Raw genomic sequence first — 26,558 nt, 5'->3', positions numbered from 1 at the left:
AAATAATTTCCTGGGATTCAATAAACTCAATGTAGGCTTTGCACAAAGCCTTGGACTTTACATGTGTGCACGGTGATGTGCTGTGAGCAACAGAGCTCATTGCCTATTCATGCCGCATACCGCATTTAAACATCATGGCCGGCAACAGTGTTGCTGGCCAGAAAACTATGTAAGCAAACATAGATAACAATCCTGTTTAAATCAAAGCACTGAAGGTCCGCAGTTTTGCTCAGAATGCCACAATGATCACAAGGGCTTAACAGATAGCTCTCAATCTCTTAGTGTAAGACATCTGGACAAAGGCCAGCATAATGGGGGTAAAAAGACCCAGAAATTGAGACATATTTGACATATTTGATCTTTAGAAATGTGCTAGAATAACCATGGGTTTGTGTTAAGATAAATGTTCTGAAGGATTTGTAGACTGAAACTCAAATGTATGTAATTATTGAGACACATCAGTCCTCAGATCATCCCAGTCATATGGTAGAAAACCACAAATTTTATAAGGAAAACACCAAGAAATATAAAGGCAAAAATCTGGAATTCTGAGAAAATCTGGACAGTTGAGAGGTTTGATTAAGTATATGATCCAAACACAGTACAAGATAGTGTATCTACAGTGCAGAGTATTGTGAAATCCCATTCTTGGCATTCTGTACTGAAGTTATGTAAATGATCTGTAAGGGTACATGGACTGACATGTAAAATAAACAAACCAAATGCTTCGCAAGTAGGGTATGCTCGGCCGAACCATAAACTCATGAAACACCAGAGGCCAGCATATGCAGCTAAATCTTCTTTTATTAAAGTCTGGATGTCAAAAAGGCATTTAATGCTGCAAAACATAACAAATCATACCAGTTTCGGCTATGTAGCCTTCACCAGTGAAAAAACATTAGACATTACCAAAACATACAGGAAATATCCACAGTACAATACCTTATTACATGCATCTAGTATGCATCCATGCAACACCATCTGCAACATACCAAAATCTCAATTTTTGAGAATTAAATGTATTTGTTCATCCCAGGCAGACCTTGAGATTGCAAAACAGGATCTACAAAACAGATTCCTAGATAGAGGTTATCATCAATCAGACATAATATCAGCTAGTAGGTGGTCTGACAACCAAGATAGAAGTGAACTATTGGAGTATAAGAAACTTCAGTCATCAGGTTCAGAGTCCTCATTAAGGTTTGTCACCACATATGGCAGAAATCATAATGTTATTAGAAACATTCTTGATTCAAACTGGAATATATTACTAGCAAATGATTATTTAAGAAACATCTTGGGCCCGAAATGCCAATTTTCATATAGGCAGGGCAAGAACTTATGAGTCATGTTTTCACACTACAAACACAAAGAAAGTGGAGGTGCTACACATAAACAGTTGACATTATCTGGGGATGAACTTCTTGGAACTTTTCCATGTGGTCATTGTGCATCTTGTAATCAAGTTAGTAAATTGAAACAGTTTACCAGTACCAACACAAGTAGGGTCTATGATATTAGAATTTTTGGTAACTGCAGTAGTACCTGGATTATCTGTTTGGCTAAGTGTCAATGCTCAGCATTTTATGTCGGACAAACATCTCATTCACTCAGAATTAGGATGGGTGAACATAAAAGTGACATAAAAAACAAGAAGGAAACCAATGCTCTGTATCAACACACACTTAAACATCATAATGCTAAGTTTATGTTTATAGTCATTGATAAAATAATGGGGGAGAGGAGTAACCAACAAGGGTGGCATAGTATCCTGAACCATAAAGAAAAATATTGGATCATTCATCTGGGTGCCCTATTTCCCCCTGGGTTGAATGATCACTTATAATTTGCAAATTATCTAATACATAGAATATTATGGTTTGTACATAGTATATATGTTTACATGATAATGGACATGAACTTGCAAATGTCTTTCAGACATAATACTAGTTTAAGTTTTATTGGACCAGATATATTCTAAGTATGTTAATGGTACATATTATTGTAATTTGGACATGCTTTTGATTCATGTTTCTGGTCAAGAAATGGGCTGTATACAGGCAGGATACTGCCTTTGTGACTAGTTGGTTCGATATATGTAATTGTGTTAGCCTTAAAAAATGGCAACTTTGAATATTCAAAATATACTGGTCCATACGTATAATTACATTTTGTTTCTTCTATAACAGTCTGTTTTCATAGCTATTTATGTGTATAATCTGTAAGTCTACTATCATACCCATCATGTACAGGGATCTTATTTATTTATCCTATGGTTAAAATATAAAAGTCAGTACTTTTGACTGTAATATTTAGGTGGTGATGATACTCGTTGATTCACTGTTATGGGAAACCAGCCTTAGGGTTGGACCATACCATAATACTATTGGTGGATGGTATCTATAAATAGTAATGAGATTTAGGGATGTCTAATGTTTTTTCACTGATGAAGGCTACATAGCCGAAACTGGTATAATTTGTTACGTTTTGTGGCATTAAATGCCTTTTTGACATCCAGACTTTAATATAAGAAGATTTAGCTGCATATGCTGGCCTCTGGTGTTTCATGTAAAATAAACACTCAGGGAAAGTGTGCGTATTGAACAGGGACACACAGATGCATTGTAGAAATTAACACAGGGAAACAGGACAGGTGAAACAACCTAATGTACAGCAGATGAGGTCATGTCAACGGAAGATGGTTTTAGCAGCAACACAAATCACACAGTCTGGTACAGTAGGGACTGCACAATGAAAATGTGCACTAAGTAACTGTCACACAAGGTAACATAACAATGGGGAGGATGTCTGCATGAGATAAGCACCCTTACATGAATAATGCAGAGGACATCTGCCAGGGATGTTATATACAAGTGGTGTAGGGTGTATATTGTGAAGCTGTGCACACTGATTTGCCTGAATGTGAGTATAATCCTAGCAGAGGTCTCCAGCAAGTGGGACAGGGATAAAGACTCAAAGACAACATTAAAAGAAGCAAGCACAATCATGGACAATATCATAATGACACCACCAGTAATCCCATGCCTCTAACAAAACATATGTAATTTAGAGTGATCAGAGAGGATTCTGCATAGACACACTTGCACAACTATTATGCTGCATCCACACTCTATGAGGGTAATCACACACACACACACACACACACACACACACACACACACACACACACACACACACACACACACACACACACACACACACACATATACACACTGCACTGGCACCATAACATCTGCTAGAGGTGTTAGGATGGACACTGCTATACCTGTATGGGACTTTATGATCAATACAGGCTAGATGATTGGTGTGCATGGCATATATATATATATATATATATATATATATATATATATATATATATATATATATATACACACACTCACATATATATGTTTACTATTGAAATTGCAAAATGCCTGTGCTCAAACACCATGTATCCGAAAGGCACTTTTCCAAAGGGCACAATACCAAACCAGAATACATCAAATACCCAACACTGAATGGGTAATGTACTTCAATCATCTGAGTTTGGAATTGTGAGTGGAGATCGCGGTTCAGTGAGGAACAGGGAATTAACCCATTTTCTCAGTGTAGTTTGATCTTGGAGTTGGTATATATAATTTGCAGGGGGTGAGTGGGGTGCAAGCGGCCCTGTAAAATAGTAAAATACATATACCATTGACTGTAGAGTATAACAGTTATGCTGTCTAGCTTGAGTGACTGACATCACCTCCTGATATGTTGAATACATCAAACTACAGGTGTTGATGTATTCAGTTTCAACTTGGCTGCTTGTTCAGCGTTACGGATTCAACATTTTGAGTCAACATTGGTCGATGCCATACATATATATATATATATATATATATATATATATATATATATATATATACATATACATATTATATATATATATATATATATATATATATATATATATATATATATATGGATCCCTATCACAACACCGACACACACGCCACAAACCTGACACCCAAAACACCGACATCCAAAAGACCGAAAACACACAAAACCGACAACTCACAAAACCGAGCACCATAACACCGACACCCAAAACACCGACACACAAAACGTAAACTACACATTACACACAACTATACATGCACTAACCATAACCCAAACCCTAACCCTAAGGTCTGACACTACCGCACACTTATCCTACCCGCACCCTAACCCTAACTCACTTAACCCGCCACTAAACCTACAGTCCGTCACTATCACACACTTACCCTACCTACACCCTAACCCTAACTCACTTAACCCACCACTAAACCTAAAGTCCGTCACTATCGCACACTTACCCTACCTGCAACCTAACCCTAACTCACTTAACCCGCCCTTAAACCTAAACTCCGTCACTATCGCACACTTACCTTACCCGCACCCTAAGTCCGACACTACCGCACACTCACCTTTCCCGCACCCTAACCCTAAATCCCTCACTATCTCACACTTACCTGTCCGCTCCCTAACGCTAAATCCCTCACTATCGCACACTTACCGACTCGCGCTCACACGTTGCCCATGTCGGTGTTTCGGCCGTCGGGATTTCACCTTGTCGATCATCTCTCTTGTCGGTCTTCTCGAGTCGGTCTTCTGAGCATCGGTGTTTTGGCGTGTCGATCAAGTCAAGGGGACCCATATATATATATATATATATATATATATATATATATATATATATATATATATATATATATATATATATATATATATATATATATATACATACATACATATATATATATATATATATATATATATATATATACACACAATCCACTCTGTTACCCATACATCTGGTGTAACAACTTGATGGGTGCTCCACACCATCAGACAATAATGTTAATGCCACAAAAAGAATACCTAGATATTGCCAATATGATGTGTGACATCTCACTGTGGCAAAGGTGGTATACTTCAGTTACACGTCACTAGAAGATACTTAGGAAAGTACATGAAGAAAGGTGCCTTGTACTCAATGTTGTAATAAAGGTTGTGAAATATGGAGATACTATGGCCTGTGGATGTCCTTCACATACTCAGTAGTTGTCTTACATTCGAGGGTGTAGCCAGCACTGTGGCCACATGCTGGTGGGCATTCCACATACCATCTACCCCAGGACATAGGTCACATACCTATTAATCTGATTATAGGGTGTGATGTCTACGTTATACTTGGGTTGTGTGTTTCTTTATCTGCTGTAACAAACCCCCCCATCTTTTTGTGTCATTGCAGGTGTTGTTATGGCTGTGGCAACAATCCTTGGAGTGTGTTGATACTGTTTGTATTATACTAATTTCACAGTTGGAGGCAATGATTTACAACAGTCTGTAGTCCTTCAGACAGCTGTTTGGACACAGGATGTGTATGTCATTCACAATGTACTGTATATGACTTAAATAATGGCCAGGAAAGGGCCTAGCAGACCCCACTGTCGTATGGACCTAATTACTGGACCTGAGATATAGTTCACTTCATACATTTCAACATACTTCAATGCCATGTATGTGATACAGTGGTCTCCCCACTTGGTGATATAGGTGTTTATGGCCATATCCGACAGTGTTGAGTGAATGCCTCAGTGTGGATTTCTGTCAAATGCCTTGGGCTTGTTAAGTTCAAAAGGATGATAATGTCATTATGCATGCCCTCAATGACCTCTTTGAGGACATCTAACAGATATAACAGACATGATGTAGCATTAACAACTCAGGCAGCTCTGTTCCACACAGCTGTTATAACTAGTGTCCATTTAGAAAAGGTTCATGATGACATGTTGGTCTACCTCACAGATGAGGAGAGTCAGCATGTGTCTATACATGCATGCATTGGGTGTCGCCCACCCCAACTCAGATGGATGCATGTTAATGTACACCCTTCTACAGGAACATAGTCTGCGTGGAGGGTGTGTTGAAGTGTGTATTCAGCTGTGTCAGGAAGGTGTATGTACTGAGTCACGTGATATGTGATCTGTGATGTTGTCACAGCCCACTGGTTTTGTGTGATAGTCCTGGATGAAGGTAAGACAGTGCATATTTCCTATCCTGATCTGGCCTAGGGTAGATCAGGATAAGCAGTGTGCACTGTCTTACCTTCATCCAGGACTATCACACAGAACCAGTGGGCTGGATGAAGGTAAGACAGTGCATACTGCCTATCCTGATCTACCCTAGGTAAGACAGTGCATATTGCCTATCCTGATCTGGCCTAGAGTTTGTACATAATCCCCCATGCAGGTATTACTGAGAAATACTCCCAGCTAAGGATTAACCCTTACATTACTAAATGGGTAATCACCTGGCTCACTGACAGAACACATATTTTGAAAGTTGCTGAATCAACCTCTACCAGTAGAGTTGCCACTATTGCCATACCCCAGGGATCTGTGCTTGGCCCTTTACTGATTGGAATCTATTTCTCTACAGTTCATGCTAAAGTATATGGCCTTTGGCTTACCACATTTGCAGATTCTTGCATACTAGGTGCAATCATTGCGTCCACCTATGATGACATACTACAGGAGGGTCTAGCACAACCAAATGATTGCTAACAAAGCCACACAAACTATAAATGAATCCAAAAATGTGCCTTTACATTGTCCTTCTGAAAAGTGGAATTCCCTGCTGATTACAGCATTGACAACAGTCCCGTTATGCTGAAACCCAGTGATGCAAGCACTGGGAACACACACAGATAGCAATCTGAAATTCGACCACCAAATGTGCAAACTGTTAATGAAAGCCTATGTTTTGCACATCATAAGTCATGCCATTGTATTCATATCTTAGGATTATACTAGAGCACAATACTCAAACCTCATCAGAACACTAATAGAGTATAATGCTCTCTTTTGCATGTACCTCACCAGACACATGCAGCAGCTATTGAGACCACATGTGTTTCTCACCAGGAAAACACAGGGCCTACAAACCATGCCATGATGTATGTGGAATGACTGAAAGTCATGTCACTGTAATCTGTATCATATAGGATGAGGTGACTTCTGCCTAGCTTCCAGGCTAGTCTCTGTCCCTACCCTGGAGGGAATGGTGCACATCTACAAATCAGATATAGCTAATGATATCACCATTGTCTGTTGATGCAATTATGGCAATAGTGTCCCACATGCTAGTGTAAGCTCTGCAATGTCAAGCAAGAGCACAAACACACACACACACACACACACACACACACACACACACACACACACACAGCTGACTGCAGTGAGAATAGAAACCCACCTATGTAAGTACACACACTACAGAACTCTGTATTTAAGGCAAAGCCACAGCTCAAGCCTGACTTGGAATGCCTATGACAATGCTTTATAGCTGATGACATCAGCAGTGTCTGTTGAAGAGAATATGTCTATAACAGTGTCCCACATGCTGGTGTAAAAGGCTCTCTGTAATGCCGAGCGAGTGTATACACACACACCAGTTGACTACAGTGAGAATAAAACCTGTACTTATCTAATTATACACACTACAGAACTCATTATTTTACATAAGTGCCATAGCCAAAGTGTGACTTGGAGTGTCTCAGACAACGCTTTACAGCTGATAACATTAGCAGTGTCTAGTGAAGAGAATATGGCAATAGCAGTGTCCCACATGCTGGTGTCAAAGGCTCACTGTAATGTCAAGCAAGTGCACACACACACACACACACACACACACACACACACACACACACACACACACACACACACACACACACACACCAGTTGACTGCAGTGAGAACAGAACCCTCCCTATCTAAGTACACAGACTACAGAACTCAGTGACTCATGCAAGCATCATGGCACAAGTCTGACATTTACAAGACTGCAGGTCAACTTATAGTGGATGACATCAGCAGGGCATGTTGGTGAGAAGATGTTGAGATGCTCGCTTGAAATGGATGTGTAGGCATGTGCACGTGTCAAAATACTGTCAATCCATGCGAATGGAGTGTTAACTGTAGGATACACACTTCTGCTATTCTTGTTAGACACACACACACACACACACACACACACACACACACACACACACACACACACACACACACACACTCACACTCACACACACACACACACACACACACACACACACACACACACACACACACACACACACACTTTACGCAAGTGCCACTGCACAAGTCTGACTTTTACACAAGTGCTATGGCACAAGTCTGACTTTTATAAGACTGCAGGGCAACTTATAGTGGATGACATCAGCAGGATATGTTAGAAGGAAGGTGTTGGGAGGCTTGCATAGGTTCATAGCTTCATAGGTTCATAGGACGTTACTAGCCTAATGGTCCTAGGGCATTCACAAGCCTAACAATGTAAAAACACACACAAGTACCCTTATTGAGCATAGTTAGATGGTCATTGTTAGCAGAGCAATTTTGTGATCAGCACTGAATGGCCCTGTCCATGAGGGACATAGGTGCCACTCCAGGGGTGAATTTAGAATCAGCCATCCAGTTGTCAACATTATACTTGAATAAGGTCATTGAGGAACACTGCTTCACATGTCTGTTACAGAGGAGTGGCAGTCACCAGGAGATATATCTGTCTCCCTAACATGTTCTGTTTATGTCACAGGCTAGGTTGAGATCACTGGAGCAAGTTATTCCTGTCCCATTTGATTTGCAGATGTCCAGTATTTCCAGTACGGCAGGGTCTGAGACTGCTCTGTAGGCCAGGCATAAGTCACCTCTCAGCAGCCTGCATGATACTGAGTAGAGTAACAGGTCTTTCAGTCTTTCCAGTTATGTCATGTTTTGGAAGACCTGGATTCTCCCCAGTCACAAACTTCTCTGTTTCTCCAGTTATTGCAGGTGTCTGGTGAGGTACAGACAGAAGAGACCATTGTACTCAACTAATGGTCTGATAAGGGTAGAGTACAGCAGAGCTGTGACCTCCCTGGTCTTGGATGTGATGGCCTTATTTATGAGGTGCAAAATGTAGAATGTGTGTCATGCCACTATGGTCACACAGTGATTGAAGTGCAGATTGCTATCAACATGTGTTCCCAAGTCTCATAACACTGTGTTTGAGCTTAGAGGGGTGATATGTATATCATAATTAGCAGGGGTACTTCATTGCCAAATGGGGCAATGAGGCATTTTTTGCTTTAAGGTTTAGTCCGTGAGTTTGGCACCAATCATTTGTCTGTGTCAGCCCCTTCTTTAATATGTTAACATAATTGGGGAATTCGATATGAGTCCAGCCGACAGTCATCTGCAAACTTGGAAAGCCACAGGCTATCTACCTTTGTCTGGACTTCAGAGAAATACTTCCCAAACAGTTGAGGGCCCAGCACAGATCCTTGTGGCATTCCATTGGTATGTGGTCTAGTGGTAGGAGTGCAGTCCCCAACTTTGACAGTGTGTGTTCAGTTGGTGTGCCAGTTGGCTATCCATCTAGTAATGCATGGGTTAATCCCCAGATGGGAGATTTTCTCTATGATACCTGAATGAGGGATGATGTCAATGGTCTTGGATAACTCAGCACAGGCAGTATGTCCTGTTATCCCTCATCCAGGTCTTTGGGGTCAGTGTCAAAGAAGTACACTAGATTTAATAAGCAAGATCTGCCTTTGACAAAAGCAAACAGATTAAGTATGTTGAACGTCACCTATGTTCCTGTAGATAAGGTCCATGCTGATCCCTTCCCTAGCCTTGCAGATAAGGCTTTTTAGGCTTATGGGTCAATAGTTATTTATTTATTTATTTATTTATATGATATTTGTAAACTGGGTTAGTCCAACTGGGCTAGAAGCCCATTTTTAGTGGAGACGGAGAAAAGCTCCAATGCAGACAAATTACAGCACATATGTTACAAGCTCCAATACAGAGAATTCCCACGAGAGGAGAAAATATACTAGATCTCATTGTCACAAACATGGGGACAAAATGCTCCACACCGGAAGTATATCCCTCATTGGTGAGATCTGATCATAAACTAATCTCACTGGAAATCCACATCCCGCCCCCACCCCAAACAAAAAAAGACCACAGTGAAGAACTTCTCTAAAGCAAACTTCACACTACTCAAGACTGGTGTGGTATCCTTCAAGGCCCCTGAGCCAGTGGAAACCACAACCCAAGCTGCGGAAGCCCTTACAAATGCCTTCTATGAACACCTCCAGGACTGCATGGATCAGGCAATCCCAAATAAAACCAAGACTCTTTCCACAAAGGGCAAACGTCCAGTCTGGTGGACCCCAGCCATTAACAAACTTTACAATAAGAGGAGAAAGCTATTACATGATAGAACAAAATCCATAAAAGGGAAGTCACCCCTGATCATTATTAGTAAAAAAATACGAGCACTCATAAAATCAACTAAGGCCAATTTTGAGAGAAAAATTGCCATGGATTCAAAGGACAATCATAAGGCCTTTTTCAGCTATGTTAGGAACCTGGGTGGAAACTCCCAGATATGCTCAGAATTAGTCCAAAATGATACAAAAATCACTGAACCCACAGACATTGCCAACATACTGGCAGACAGGTTCAGTGCAAACTTCACCCCCTTCTTCCCCCCTAAAGGAGAGATAACTATCCCAGCTGAGTGTAGCCTCTCAGACATCTCAAATGCGCAGGTGAAAGCTGCTCTCTCTAAAGCTCAAAACACAGCATCAATGGGACCGGATGGTGTCCCCGGCTGTGTGCTACATGAGCTAAATGAGGAATTAAACCCGCACATAAGGCAGCTGTTTAATCTCAGCCTTACCACAGGATATGTGCCCAAGGAGTGGCATACGGCAACTGTGGTCCCACTCCACAAAGGTGGCGCCTCTACGGACCCTGGTAATTACTGCCCCATAAGCTTAACAAGTCTAGTCTGCAAAGCTATGGAGAGGAAAATAATGGAGCTCATAAACAAAGATATAGGGGACTTGCAGACATTGGACCCGACCCAGTTTGGCTTCGTCAAGGGAAGATCATGCCTTTTGAACTTGGTCGACTTCTTCGAAACAGCCACCAAGGCCATTGATGAGGGAAAGGCTGTCCATACAGCCTACCTTGACCTTGCAAAGGCTTTCGACACAATACCCCACTCGGGTATTGTAGAAAAACTTACCAGCTTAAATGTAAACCCATATGTCACAAGATGGGTTGCAAACTGGCTTAAGGACAGAACCCACAGGGTTAGAGTTGCTGGCGCTATGTCAGACTCCAAGCCGGTCACAAGTGGTGTCCCACAGGGCTCGGTCCTTGGCCCCCTATTGTTCGGCATCTACTTCTCAGAAGTACAGGCCAACATGGGAGGACTTTGGCTGACAAAGTTTGCTGACGACTGCAAACTGGGCGCCATAGTGGAAAGTGCATCGGACACGGATATCCTTCAGAAGGGACTCAAAGAAACAGATAGCTGGTGCCAGAGCCATGGCCTGAAGTTGAACGCCAAAAAATGTATAGTCATACCCTTCGGGAAAAACAAGGTAACCCCAAGCTACCATATAGGTGGCAATCCACTAAGCACAGAAGAGGTTATCAGGGACCTGGGGACCCAGGTTGACAGTGGCCTTTCTTTTGACACTCACGTTGATAAAGTGGTTAGAAAGACCTTCTACATTGCCCACCTGATCATGAAGGGATTCACATCCAGATCTAGTGAGGTCATTGTTCCCCTGTACTCTTCACTTATCAGACCAATGATCGAGTACAATGCCCAATTCGGGATGTATCTCACCCGACATCTGCAGCAATTGGAGAGACCCCAAAAGTTCCTCACCAAAAGGATAAAGGGACTCCAAAATCTGTCATATGCTGCCAGATTGAAGAAACTCCAGCTCTATTCAGTCGCATACCGTCTGCTCAGAGGTGACATGTGCCTGACATACAAGGCCATGTCCAACCCGGAATTAATGGACATGCTCCACCTCAAAAAATCCAAATCCACCAAAACCACTAGAGCAAGCGACTTAAACCTTAGCACGGATATAAATAGGACGTGCTGGAGGGATAGATTTATCACTCAGAGACTCCCTATGCTGTGGAATAAAATCCCGGTCCATGTGAGGCAGAGCACCTCGCTGACTCTGTTCAAGAGAAATCTTGACCTGTGGATGGGAGATCGTAGGTTTACCCCAGGAATCATCTCTGTGTCACTGCTGGACAGAGGCACACCAAACTAATGGGCACAGTATTTTTTCATATAAGGGGTGGCGTAAGCCACAAAAATTTGGGCTAGGCTTATAAATGCCTTAGGGCAGATAGCCTAGTATAAACCTATGAACCTATGAACCTATGAACCTAATTGTTATATATCAGTTCCAAAAATACAGAGAAAGTATAGTACGTTAACTAGATAAAACAATTAATATTTTTTTACCTTGACAATGTATTCAGCAATTGGATTTTCCAAAAGCGTGAAAAAGATTTCACAGAAAAGGAGAGATATTTATAGTTGAGCAAACAGTATGTACATATGCACATGTGGTGGAGAAAAAAAGCCTAAGGGTGTATTCTCAGAGTAAAGACTAAGGTTAAAGGGAGAAGAATTAGGAGGTGTTGTAGAAGGAAGTCAGTGTAGTAGGAGTGAAAAACATTTAATAGTGTAGTGGCTTAGGTAGGGACCTGACAGGGGCAAGTCTTAGTGTTAAGTAGGTGACGTTTAAGTACCTTTTTGAAGTGTTTAAGGTGGGGAATAAATCTTATGTGTACAGGCAGTTTATTCCAAGCTTGGGCTACAGTGGATTTATAGAGTAGTTTACCAACAGTTTTGTTGGTTTGGTAAATATCCAGGAGTAGCTGATTGGAGGTGCAGAGAGTATGAATAGGGGTGTAAGAGGATACCAGGGAGGAGAGGGCTGGGCAGGTGGATGGTTTGTATAATACAGAGTGTGTAATTTGTAACTAGTTCTAGTTCTGCATGTTAACTGATTGATGTGTATTGCATATCACACAACATTTGATATTAATTTCTGAAGAGTAGGTGATATATGTTTGAAAAAAGTACTGAGACACCAGGGTTGCAGTGCTTGGGGGAAGCAATACATGGCTGTTTTTCAGATATGAGACAGATTGTTATATAGGTCCTTCAGTTTGTTATGTTTGCACATGTAATTTCATGTCATAGACAGGAAATTGACAGTAAACAGCAGTAATACATAATACTAATATTTACTTTTCCATAGTGCGGCAAGCAGTGGGTTTGCATGACTGTTGACAAATTGTTTGCACACGCAAGATACACATTTTCAATACTTTCTATGTTTGCACGTAGTTATGCAGTGCACAAACACGAGTTCCATTGCTACGTCTGAGAGTTAGTACTGAGTCTATGAAACACACCTGCTGCTTAACTGACTCTGTGGCAGCAGATGTAAATGTTTTCACACATTTCTTTTTGAGCCCAGATGATACTGGGTTCAAATCTAGGTGTATCTAATAGTTTTAAATAAACAGTGATATGCAATGACATTAATTTCTTATAGTACATGTGTTGCTGTATGTTTGCATAGCATAGTGGCATTAAGTGAGATTAAGAAGAGACAACCACAGCATTGTATTGCTGTTCAACGTTGCATGGCATTGCTGCATGGTGCAAAATTCCATGCAAACACAGATGTCAAAAAGTGAAGGGATCCACTGCTTTTTCTGCTACTTATGTGTGCGTGTGTGATTTTATTTTGTGACCAGATTATAAGTGTCAAAATGAGGTAGATAGGAAAGTGGTGAAATGGGGAGCAAGCAGGGGGAAGAACAAAGGAAAACAATACAGAAATGTGCATGAGGGAGGTAGGAGAAAACCATACCTATCTATTTCTTCAACAGTAAAAACTGATCATATGTGCAGAATATTAGCTGAATTTGGACTGTCACCTCCAGAGACAAGGCTGACAATAACATAATCATGTTATATAGCCAACTGGAATGAATCAAGTGTGTCAAGAAGACGTGTGAAATGGAGAGCTATGTATTGGACAAGTATTTATTATGGGACAGCTACCCATTTTTTTAATTCATTAAGAGATGACTGCTGGGTAAGGGACATAGGTATGTCATGTAAGTTGGATAGATGAGGAAGCAAATGCAAACAAACAAGACAAACAAGACAAGAGACAGGGATGGTGTAGGATGCAAAAGGTTGGGGAATAGTATGATTGGAGTGAAAAAGGGGACAACACAAGCTCATGGCTGTCAAACATGGAGACAGTGAGAATTGAGTCCTCACCTATTGGACTGTCATCACTGTCTCCTTACTCCACTGGTAGCTGGAGTGCTTAACATTTTCTCCTCCTCCGGACTGTGAGAGAGAGCAGCCTCTCCATCTGGCATAGGTGCACACCAGTGGTTTGGTACACAACCCTATGCACCATCCCTGGCATCTCTCTGCAGATGATGAAATCACCACCTTCACCACTGCTCCTGGAGGGTACCACTGCACCAGCTTCAAAGGCAATACTACCTGAGGGCACAGGTAGTACAGGGGCAGAAGAGGCAGTGCTATCAAGTTGGCTCCCAGATGTGCTGGGCATTGGTGCTGGAGCTGGTGGAATGGGGGCAGGCTGATCCACTGGGGCTGTCCTATGTCACTGTGGTGTGTAGCCTTTAATGATGTGATGCACATGGATGACATAAATACATTTTGATGACACATAATAGAAAATAAAAAAAGATAAATAATGGTTGGGGAGGGGGGAAAATAGATACAATTAGTACCATCATATTTGACATACACTGCATTAACACAATTATACAACTCTTTTATCTGAAGTATTACATTTAAGTATACATTCTAACAGATACACACTATACTACAGACTGCTCAAAGTATTCCTTGAAATGTGCAGATGTTGCATATATGTGTGATCCAGTTATACAGATTACAGTTTACAGCAGGGCATTTGTGTCAGTGGTATAGAGTTTTAAATTTAATGTAAAAATTATTGAAGAAATAAGAGTTTTGTATATTTGTGAATTGTGGTATTTGAACTCACAACCTCTGACAACAGTCTAATACTAGAGTCCTACAATTGGTTTCTTCTGCAGACTAATGTATACATACTTGCTTTCACAGTTGGGATATGCATGTTCAGTTTGATACAAATCTATAAAAGACCAAAAAAGCTATCTTTAACTTATAAAGCTACAATAACACTTTTCTTCTGCTGCATACATACCATTTGCTTCCCTCAGTCACTCCAACTGAGCAACGTGAGCCTGCCAATTGAACTCATGTTTGGTGGGAGCTGGAAAAAGGACAGAAAAGAACAGAAGAGCATTATGAATACCAGTCTTGCCTATATTTAGCTTTCTAAGTCTTAACAACTACTCTCTTATTGTCATACTTACACAGCCGTGGGATGTCCACAGTCTCAAACCCATGCAACCAATGGTTGAGAGTATCTCTTTTTCACCCGCATAGGTCATTAAAATGATGCCTACATTGCTCTCCTGTGCATGGGATACCAGTGGCACTGGATACAGCCTAGGCCAAGCTATTACATGCCTCAGACTTGTACTGAGAGCCAGAATAGTCCCCCTGCAGAAGCTTTGCCTGTGGTGCTTTACCGGGAGTCCAATAAATATCCTGGACTCCCCACCTCTGTTCCCTAAACTTGGCACCTTCCTCTCCAATGCCAGCCATATCTAATAGCTGAACGAGGACAATGGAAGCTGATGCTTTCCTGCCAATTCCATTTATCGCATTTACTGGTAGTGGGCAAAACCAAGCAATGATGCCAGCTGCATTTGCATGATGTTAACAGAGTGCAGCAGTGCCAAGCAGAAGTTAATCTTACACTAGGCCTTAGTCTGAGTGGTGTCTACTGATGTAATATGGAAATATATATTGCAAATTGGAAGATAACTGTTAGGTGAGTTAAGTTTGCAGATGTACTGGGGGCATAAATGTAATGACCTGACACATTTGTTTTTGCCCATATACATTGAGGAAAATTAATTTTTACACTATGGGATTCAAGCTTAGCTATAAGGGACAAAACATCTTCTTACATGGTGTTGCTTTTCCATCTTTGCCAGGGAAGAAGGGCTGCTCAGACATAGTTTGGAATCATACATAAATACAGGTGACAGTTTGAGCTGTTTTGACCTGACAAGGTTACTGGATATAGATCCGGGTGTGTATGCATCTTATGTAATTGTAAAGCCCATGCAAGTCCAAATAGCAGAATTATAATTACATTTTATACCACAATTTAAGGTTTAAAGGCTCTGCTACACTAGGCAAGCTTCCCACTCAGAATAGCCAGCAGCCAACTAGCCCCCCTTTTTTCCTTTCTTGTTCTCTGTAGCTAACCCTTTATCCAGCCTACTCTCTCTCTCTTTAATACGTTGCCTACTCCCTCTCTCCACAGCCTGCCACCCTTGTATGCGAACACTTAGCTGTAGGTCAGCGACCAACCACTAGGTGGTGCCTTATCTGTAGCTTTCTGTATTTCTACTCCTACACCTACTTTCTTACCATACCTCTCCAACCCTGCTTCTAAGCTTCTACTTCTTAGAGACTTATTCTATCACCTTTCCCACCCCAGTCCTGGGGTACCTTTAACCACTCTCTAACTCTTGACTTCCCTACTTTCCTCTCACTAGCCTCTTAACCTACTTCTACATTCTTACCTTCAGACATACTTGCTGAAGTTTCCTGCTCTACACATTGTCATCCTCAATAGTCCTCTCTCTTGTCTCTACCTGCTCCGTTCGCCCTGCGGGCTCACTCCGCTCTCCTACCCTGCCCCCAATTCCCACACGCCCCAGTGGTCCTACATTTATACCACTAGTAGACACACCCTATCCTGTCCACTCCAATCAGATACCTAACATCACAAACTTACCCAACCCTCTCTTTGTACACCACACCTACTAATTAACTAAGCCACCTCCTCCCCATCTACTTTCTCATACCACTACCCCACAACCACACCTTCAAACTACATCTCATCTCTTTCCTAACCTCCATAGGCATTAATATGTGTATATCATTCATCCCTCCACAACTTAAAATGCTTATCTGCTTATCACTTGTATCTTCTCTTATAACTACTTACCTCCTAACCTCCTATGAATACCCACTGAACTCTTCTCTTTCATTTCCCTCTAAGTACACCTCTACATCTACATCACCTCTCTCCCCTACCTTCTCAAACCGCACCACACAACCCAACTACCTTCTAGCCAAATACCACAGACTAGCACACTTCAAGTTAAGGAAACTTAAACCCAGGAAAATACTTGACTTAATTTACAAACTTCTTCAACCAAAGTATTTCAAACTCCTCCACTTTCTGTTAGATGGAGACATTCATCCTAATCCAGGCCCACACCATAATAAAACCAAAACATACAAAATACAAGACAAAACTACATCTCTATCATTTTCTATACCCACCAATTCTCTCTCTATTGCCCATCTCAATATACGTAGTATTTGTAACAAAATTAGTCAAATCCATGCCCTTCTAGAAGTCCATCAATTTGATATTTTATGTTTAACTGAAACATGGCTAAAGCCTTCAATCAAAGACAATGAAATCACCCCACCCGGTTATAACATCATTAGACTTGATCGCACTGCCAAAAAGGGAGGAGGGGTAGCAATTCTCTACAAAACACAACTCCAAATTAGTATTATAAATCTGACTTTTACCCTAGACAACAATGCCGAAGTAATCAGCTCCAAACTTCAAGTCAATACTACTAAAGCCATAAATATCATATGTACATATCTCCCTCCAGAAAATAATAGCAACACTCTCAAATATATCCTCAATTTACTCTCTACCAACCTCCCTCAAGAAAACCTAGTCTTAGGCAACTTTAACATCGATTGGTATTCCTGTAACAGTACTAACCCCACCTCCCATATAAACCTATATGGCTTTAAACAACTCATTAATAGTCCTACCAGAACCAATAAAACCAACAATAATAAAACCACCTTAGACTGGATTCTTACTAATACTCCCCAACAAACCTACCAATCAGGCACCCTTCCAGATGATCTAAGTGACCACTCACTAACTTATATCATTAGACACAAAACAAACCCAACCTTACCTACCACTTACAAAACACTGCGTTATAAAAAACAATTTAACTCTGAACAGTTTCAAGCTAAACTAAGACAATGTAATTGGTCCCCACTAAAATATATCCCACTTAATGAAGCTGTAGAATACTTCAATTCTACATTCCTATCTATCCTAGATCACCATGCCCCAAGTCGTACTATTAGAACCAAAGCTAAAGCAGCACCCTGGCTAACCAACAATACTAAGCAAAAAATCATTCTCAGAAATAAATCTAGGGATAAATGGCGTTCTACTAAGAACCTAACTGACCACCAAAACTTCAGAGAGCTTAGAAACAGTACAAAAAGCCATCCTGACAGATAAAAAGAACTATTACTTTCAATTACAACAAACCACCAGAAAAGAACCTAAAAAATTCTGGGTCAGTATTAATAATCTTTTATCCCCAGGCCAGTCAATCACACCAAACCCCAAGGACTCTAACCCAAACAATTCCACACAAATAGCTAATGACTTCAACTCTTTCTTCACCAATACCATCCAAACTCTTGCAAATCACCTATCTCCTGACACCTCTAGACTACTCTCACCTACTTTAAATACTCATCCTCCCCTTCACTTACAACCTGTATCTACCTCCTTTATCTTATCTCTACTCAAAAAACTTAAACCCACCACCCCCTCTGCAGGCAAACTTCCTGCAGAATTCTTGCAGATAGGAGCCAAAGCCACTGCCTAGCCAATTTCTATCCTGATAAATAGATCTATAAATGAAGGAATTTTCCCTTCTATCTGGAAGATATCTCACATCATCCCACTACACAAAGGAGGCAATTCTAATGACTTCTCAAACTTTCGTCCCATAGCACTGCTATCATCTATAGCTAAAATCATGGGAAAATGTATCAATAAACAACTACTTAACCACCTTCTCCATAACAACTTGCTAAGTGTCAACATGGATTTAGACCTTCCCATAGTACCACCACTGCATTACTCTCCTTTACCAACTCCATCAACTATAACTGCAACAACAATAATCTATCATCTTCTATCTTCATAGACCTATCAAAAGCTTTTGACATGGTTAATCATAAACTTCTTCTGCACATACTAAAATCTCTCGCACTTGATCCCCCTTCCTTAACTTGGTTTACATCTTACCTAGAAAACCATCAGCAGGCAGTACTTTGGAAAAATTCACTATCTAATCTCCTTCCTATCTCTTTAGGTGTACCTCAAGGGTCTATCCTAGGCCCCCTCCTATTTTCTATCTTTATTAATGACCTCCAATCAGCTATCCCTAACACTATCCGCATACAATATGCAGATGATTCTATTATAATCTGCACTGCTTCCTCTCAAACTGAACTACAGTCTCTTACCCAAAAAGCTTTTACCACTGTTGAACACTGGTTCTCTGACCGTTGCCTACTCCTCAACCCCAAGAAAACCAAATTGTTACTGTTCTCACCTACCCGTAAATCTACCCCTCTAAACTTCTCTATTACTTCCACTGATAACACTCTGATTTCTCCTGATTCTACTACAAAACTACTAGGAATAACTATTGACAACAATCTCAAGTTTTGATTCTCATATCAACAACACAATAAAAGTAGTTAACAAAAAGACTGGATCCCTTTATAGAATCAAACCCTTCCTTACACCTGAAGCTCGGACCACCTTAGCCAGATCTCACCTTATCTCTACCCTTCTATATGCTTCCTCTATTTATACTAACCTCTCTAAAAATAGCCTCAAGAAACTTGCTACATCTTACCATAATATTGCTCGATTTGCTACAGGATCTATGTTCAGAACTCACTACTGTCTGAACCTAAAACAACTAGGTTGGCTTGAACTTCCTAACAAGCTCATTTATCAACAGCTCTTAATAGCTCACAAAATTCTATATCAACCATCTAAAACACCAATACTCTCTAACCTCATTACTCCATACAATAACCTGAAACACCTACGTTCTTCAAACAAACTACTGGTTAATATCACCAAACCCAATAACTCTGCAGGTGACTGCCTTTTTTCCAACTCTGTTGGAAAAATGTGGAACAAACTACCATCCGATATCTCATCTTTGTCCACTCTTCCACTCTTTAAAAGACAACTGAAAATGCATCTCAATAAATACTGGCTCTGTTCCTGTACCAACCCAGATTAACCTTCCTTCTTCCTTTCCTCTACCTTAATTCTTTCCTTCCCTTTTACCTGTATTCTTGATAGCTCCCCCCTTACATAACATCTTTGTAGATATATGTTATCTCATATATACTGTATGACCATAATAAAAAAAAAAATGTTACCATATTTGTAAGACAAATTATTATTTACTCTATGTTTTGATATTATCAGATTTGTGTATTGCAAGTATTTACTCATTTTGCTTATGATTGTTATCTTGTTATGGCTATTTCTGTTTACATGTGTATTGCATATACTAACTCGCTTTGTTTATAAATTTCATCTTGTTATGGCTATTTCTGTTTAAACTTGTAATAACCATTGGAGCTTTTCTCCCCGGGCATCCACTGAAAATGGACATATATCCAGCTGGACTAGCCCGGTCAACAAATGTAAAATAAAATAAAATAAATAAAATAAATACATAAATATAGTAGACAGTATACCCTCAATCATACATGTGAAAACACAGTAATGGTGTCTCATCCCTCATACATATAATTCACATCAGCTCTACTATCTAAAGTGTTATAACCTGTGAGAGATGCACTTATATAGCCAAACTGGAAGCAAAGCTCTCTTCATCAAAGACTGGACTAGACAGTCAAGAGGAGAAGGTAAATACTTGCACCAGACCACAATCATCACATAATTCCTCAAAACCTACACCACCAAAACACTCATATAGAAGCACAAAACACACAGCTACATTCACAGAGGGTCTCAATAAAATTCTGCCCAAACAACTGAGACCTCCAAAGCAGAAATGCAAGCAACCTCCACCCCCCAACACAACCCAAATGACACATAACCCACAAACTCAGTGTGCCACTCAACTACAGCCCATAAGGCATAAGATACCCAACACTCTAGTCATAGGTGACTCTATAGTTAGGCACACTGATGTTCCACTCACCAGGCTAAACAAGGAGAAAGTTACTGTCAGCTGCCTGTCAGGTGCCAGGATCTGCCATATAATGCATGCACTCAGGTCACTCCACAACAAGTACAAATATGACTCTGTCATTGTCCACATTGGTGTGAATGACTTGAGACGTACCTCCCTGGACTAGAGGAGGTCTCAAATCTTGTAGCCCAGGTAGGTATGACCCTAGCTCTGAGTAGCATCCTGCCATCACCCAGAATGATACCACAGTACAAGGACAAAATGATTGACTTCAACAATTGGCTAAGCTTCTGGTGTCATTCTAAGGGAATCCAGTATCTGTCTGCCTGGGATGACATGATTGACAGACCACGATGCTTTGTCAGAGATGGCCTGCACCTGTCACCCTTGGGATTACAAATACTGGCAAAGGCTCTTACCACCCCTATAGTGCCTTTTTTAGGCAAGGTTCAAATGACAAATTCACCACCGTAACAGGTACAAGCAAGCAAACTCTAAGGGTAATGCTACTCAATGCTAGAAGTCGAAACCTCAAAATGCACTCACTCAAGGCACTCCTTAAAATGGAGAACATCGACATCTGTGCAGTGACAGAGACCTGGTTCAAAGCTCCAGAGAGCACCCCTGCATTACCAGACTATAATTCATGCAACACCTTTCGGCCACCTAACCAGGAACGAAACACTAAAGGCGGAGGCATGTCCATATCCATTAAGGATATCCCACACCTCCAAGCTAGTTGCTCAGAATAATGCATCCAAGATTATCCAAGTTCAACTAACTCTGGGCAAAACCACAATCCAGATTGTAGCTTGCTACAGACCCCCCACCATGCCCCAGGATTCCCACTCCTCTTTTCTTGATACACTGGAAAATATTAGGGTACAACCCAGCACCCTATTAATGGGTGATTTCAACTACCCCACCATTAACTGGGAAAACTACTCATGTACCAACTCTTTTGCTCAACGTTTTCTGGAATTCATCAGTTCCAACACCTTGGATCACCTTATCCACACCCCCGCCAGGGGCAGCAATACCCTAGATATGGTCATCACCAACATGGGCGACTGGTGTTCCACACCAGAAGTCAATTCCTCATTGGCCAGATCTGACCACAAGCTAATCACCCTAGACATCCACATCCTGCAGCAACCCACCATTAGGGAAACAACCATAAAAAATTCTCCAAAGCCAACGTCACACTTCTTAAGACAGAAGTGGCAAACTTCACAACACCCATGCAGATGGACAATAAAGGTACAACTGCTGAATCCTACACAAATGCACTTTATAAGTGCTTACATGAGTGCATGGATCGTGCTATCCCTAACAGAACCAATATGCTATCCTCCAAAAAAAGGAAGCCAATCTGGTGGACTTCTGCCATAAACAAACTCTACAACAGAACAAAGAAACTGTTACAAAAAAGAGTAAAATCCCATGATTGGAGGAACTCCCTGGTCAGCCTCAGTAAGAAGCTGAGATCCCTCATAAAATCCTCCAAAGCTAGTTTTGAAAACAAAATCACCACTGATTCTAAAGACAACCACAAAGCATTCTATAGCTATGTCAAGAATCTCAATGGTTACATTCAGATCTGCTCTGAGTTACAGCACAATGGCACTAAATATATAGAACCAACTGATATTGCCAACATCCTGGCAGATAGGTTCAGTGCTAACTTTACCCCCCCTCTCCACCCCTAAAGGGCCCATCTCTATACCGGAAGAATGCAAAGTTTCTGTAATCATGGCTGCACAGGTAAAAACCTAACTCTCCAAAGCCAAGAATATAGCATCCATGTTACCTGACAACATCCCAGGCTGCCTTCTACATGAACTACAGAATGAACTGGCACCCCACCTAAGTACCATGTTCAGTTATAGCCTCACCTCAGGCTTTGTGCCCATTGAATGCACACCATGATGGTTATCCCACTCCACAAAGGGGGAGCCATGACAGACCCTGGGAATTACCACCTCATTTGCCTGATGAGCCTGGTCTGCAATGCCATGGAACATATCATCATGGAACTCATAAACAAAGACATTGAAGATCTCTGAACTCTGGACCCCACACAGTTCGAGTTTGTAAAAGGTGGATCATGTCTCCTAAACCTGATAGACTTCTTTGAAGCAGTCACCAAAGCCATAGACGAGGGTAAGATGGTTCATACAGCCTATCTAGATCTCACCAAGGCGTTCAACACCATCTCCCACTCTGGAATTATAGATAAACTCACTAAACTAGGTTTAAATCCCTATGTCGCAAGATGGGTTGCGTACTGGCTTACTGACAGAACCCACACTGTAAAAGTAGCAGGCTCCAAATCAGACTTCAGACAAGTGACAAGTGGTGTACCACAGGGTTCAGTCTTGGGTCCTCTCCTGTTTGGTATCTACTTCTCTGAAGTACAGGCTAACACAGAAGGTGTTTGGCTAACTAAGTTCACAGATGACTGAAAACTAGGAGCTATAATCAAAACTCCTAACGATGTGGACATCCTACAAAAGGGCCTCACTGAGACAGATGCCTGGTGTCAAAGCCATGGCCTCAAGCTCAATGTCAAAAAGTGCATTGTCATCCCCTTTGGTAAAAACTCTGTACCCATGAACTACCACATAGGCGGTAGTCTACTTAACACCGAAAGTGTGATAAGAGACCTTGGGACACAGATGGACAGTAGTCTCTCCTTTGATAATCACATTGCCACAGTGGTTAGGAAACCCTTCCACATGGCACACCTCATCACAAAAGGTTTCTCATCCAGAAAAAAAGAGGTCATTGTTCCCCGCTACTCATCACTCATTAGACCTATTATAGAGTACAACATCCCTTTTGGTATGTACCTCACAAGACATCTACAACGACTGGAAAGGCCACAGAATTACCTCACAAAGAGGATTACTGGCCTCAAACAGATGCCATATGCAGACTGCCTCAAAAACTCCAGCTTTACTCCATCGCATATCGCCTACTCAGAGGCGATCTCTGCCTAACATACAAAGCTATGTCAAACCCAGAGCTGTTGGACTTGCTCCACTTAAAGAAATCCCAATCCCTCCAAGCTACATGCTCTAGGGACCTTAAACCTTGTCACCACAATAAACAGAACATGCTGGAGAGATAGATTCCTGTCCCAGAGACTTCTCATACTCTGGAACTGACTACCTATCTATATCAAACAGAACTCCTCATTAGCACTCTTCAAGAAAAACATGTTTATGAGAAATAGGAAATTCACCCCGGGGATCACTTCTGTGGCTCTGCTTGACAGGGGCACAGGAAAATCATTTTCTTGGGTGGTGAAAGCCAGGGTACCTTTTTGGCTAGGCTTGTATAGGCCCTAGGGCTGATAGCCTAATACCTACCTATGAACCTATGAACCTAAGTAAGAGTGAATATAATGGGAAGTTAAACAACAGTCAAAGTGTATGGAATATAATGTATTAGAACACAGAACCATGTGTATGCCAGTCCTACACTTACACCTGTTGCCAGAAGAGTGTTGAAATAACACCTGTCTATTTTTCAACTCATTGCTATAAACTGCACTGTGACAACAGTAAAAATATGTTGCACACCCTGTACCAGAACCCAGGACTATCTGTACTCCAGCCCTACACTTACACCTGCTGCCACAGGACTGGTTACATGAAATTTCCTAATTTTCTAATCAATCTTAAGGTTTCTGTGTTAACCACTGCACAACTCCCCTTAGCGTGTTTGCACCATGCCCAACAGAATCAATTGAATGTATCTGTTTCAATTATTGGCTGTCTGACTCCTGTCTGCAGGTGTTCAATGGCTGCAGCTGCTGGGGAACCTTGCTAACCATGGCTCAATGCCGCTGAGCACAGTTGCACGATGGAATATAGAAACTGCAACAATGTATTGTTTTTGACCTTTGCCCTTTTACAGATGCCTTGTTTGCAGGTGTTCTGTCTGCTTCCTGAGTGGGCCACTAATCCAGTTTGCTCACTGCCTTGCTTCGTGCAAATGAGATGAGCACAGCCAAACCTGACATTCATTTTCTCCATTTCCTATGTTTGCACTAAGCAGCACATCATGCAAACACTGCCCCCCCTCAAAAAAACCCAAAAACAAAATAAAAAGAAAAAAAGACAAAAAGGGGACAGTAACTGAAATGAGGAAAATCAGTCTATGATATACACACTACAAAATATTAGTACACATGAGAAATGTCTACATAGGTCTGGATTTGAACTCTCACTCAAATGAACCTTCATAATAGAGTAAGGGTGTCTTATTCCTCTTTGCCATACAAACAGCTTTGCAGCAAGGAACTGAAATCATTCTGCATACAACCAACTCTAACTTCATCTACAGTAATATGAAACCATACAAGTGTTATTTGTACATTTATCATTTTTGGATGTAGCGCACTAAGTGATCACACAGCCAGTTATGAGTATTATTTTCAAATATGCAGCTCTGTCTTACCTCTCTGTGTTTGTTGGTCATTCTTCTCTTATCTGACCAGTAATCTGAGACATGCAGTCTGTAAGCCATTCTATATCATTGTCCTTAAAATGTCAGGATATTAAATGGCAATAATATAATATGCATTTGACAACAAATGAATGGGGGGGGGTAGATGCTAATGAGCAGTATTTGTGAATTGTGTGCTATTTAGTTACATTTCCAACCATGAAAAAATGACATCTAACACTTTGTAAGTCTAACCTGACATACCCAATGGATGTAGGGTGGTCTGCATTGCTGTTGTGTTTTCCTTCTCCCTACTAGACAGTTGCAATCCATTAAAAACAAGCACTGAGGGAGTGCCTGCACTATATTTGCATTTGGTACATGGAGCTAAGCATTTGGGATTCAGCAATTCTAATGAGGTTACACCTCATTTGCATCTTTACAGTACTGACAGCTCTGAATCTACAACATAAAAAGGCAACCATGTTGCTAGGGAAACTGAAGTTGAGGAGACTTGTTTATGTGGAGAACACAGAAAAGAGGCTATTATTTTGGGATATATCTGCAAAAAGGATTACTGAACTTGTGAAGGTATGCTTGCATTTTGTCAGTTTCATACTGCATATCCTGAAATGTAATTAAGAAAAGATCTGTTTAATAGTGTTATATTTTTTTTTTGATTAACAAAGGCTTTTACACTTTTATCTGTATGCATTAGTTAGATGTGTACTGATGGCATGGCCATGTTTTTCGGGACATTTCATGGGTATACACAATTGGCAATACCTTAACATGGAATGTTCTGTCTTAAATCTGTAGAGATGTTTCAGAGACAGTTCATTGTATAGCACTTTTTGCATTTCAAAGATGGTTTGTTAGCAAAATGTGCCATTTGTCTGTTCTTTTGGGGGTGGGGAACAAAGCTGCATTTCTGTTATGGCACAAT

This window comes from Protopterus annectens, chromosome 5.part0 (genome assembly GCF_019279795.1).
Source record: "Protopterus annectens isolate FY-2018-M chromosome 5.part0, PAN1.0, whole genome shotgun sequence".
Lineage (NCBI taxonomy): Eukaryota > Metazoa > Chordata > Ceratodontiformes > Protopteridae > Protopterus > Protopterus annectens.
The sequence above is the reverse complement of the archived record's forward strand: the minus strand, read 5'-3'. Positions refer to the sequence as shown.